The sequence below is a fragment of the Hesperophylax consimilis genome, chromosome 20, assembly GCF_061612785.1.
Source record: "Hesperophylax consimilis isolate HC1 chromosome 20, BYU_Hcon_1.0, whole genome shotgun sequence".
Lineage (NCBI taxonomy): Eukaryota > Metazoa > Arthropoda > Insecta > Trichoptera > Limnephilidae > Hesperophylax > Hesperophylax consimilis.
Window position 1 is genome coordinate 7,352,178 of NC_142855.1, and position 1,176 is coordinate 7,353,353.

Genomic DNA, 1,176 nt, shown 5'->3' on the forward strand with positions numbered 1-1,176 from the left:
GCCCAGGCCAGGTCCAGTATTGCTTAGGATAGGCCCAGTGCAGCCTAGAATAGGTCTAATACTGCCTAGGACTGGGGTCAGCATAGTTTCAGAAATAACCGGTTTGTTAGACAAATAAATTTTAAATGATAATTTTACTTGAATTAGTTCTGTATAAAATAAAGAGCTAGAATATCTGAAAAAATCTAGCTCTAAAAGAGCTCAGTTGACAGCACTGATGCTGTTCGAGTCAATATTCGTTCAGCGGCTCCATCTGATAAGGCTGGTTGAGTGGAGGTGAAATTGAAGTCGATTTCTGAAGAGCTGCAAATGCTTGTGCAAAGAGCCCTGGCCTAGGTCAAGCCCGTTATAGCCTAGGACAAACCTAGTATTGCCTGCACAGTATCACAGGCCCAATACCTCAAAAAACAAGCCTATTATAGGCAAGGACATGCCCAGTACTGCCAATAGTGCACAGGTCCAATGCGGCCCTGTGTAGCCTGTGCAAGCCCCACTACATATTTATATTATAGATAGGTAGGTATATACAATATATACATATTTAAAAATGAAAATAATTCCAAACCTCTTTCTTATGTATTTATTCTATTTGTATGCCTTTTTTTTATTTACCACAGGTTTCGACTCCTATAAACTGTTTCATTTTATAATAACATCAACGGATGCAAAACGATTCAATAGATTTTTTTTTGCATTCCCAGTTAACGAATAAATTAAAAATATTTGAATTCTTCCTATTACCCCTTTAAGCTGTATTGTTGCAAAAAGGATTAGTTATTTTGTAAGTGTGTAATGTTCGAGTAGCATTTTTTAAGTGCTGTTTCGATGCACGACGAAAGCACGAGGCCACCAAGTAATTTCCACCTATGTTAAGGCACTTGTCGTATCGTACGACCAGCTTGATATATTGTCATAGAAATCTGCCGCCTGATTTGCCAACCACTGCAACTTGAATGCAAGGTTGTGTCAAAATTTCAAGGCAATCGGCGAAGAACTTTTGGAGATTTAAGATTTTGAACAAACGAACATTTAAATTATTATATATATATATATATAAGATAGGTTGTCGAAGTACTCTCGGAATACTGCAAACATTCCATAGTTACACCCGGAAGGTGGATGTCTATATCCATATACGGCATTTGACCAGCGCCTTCTTCCTGGGACCCTGGTTCC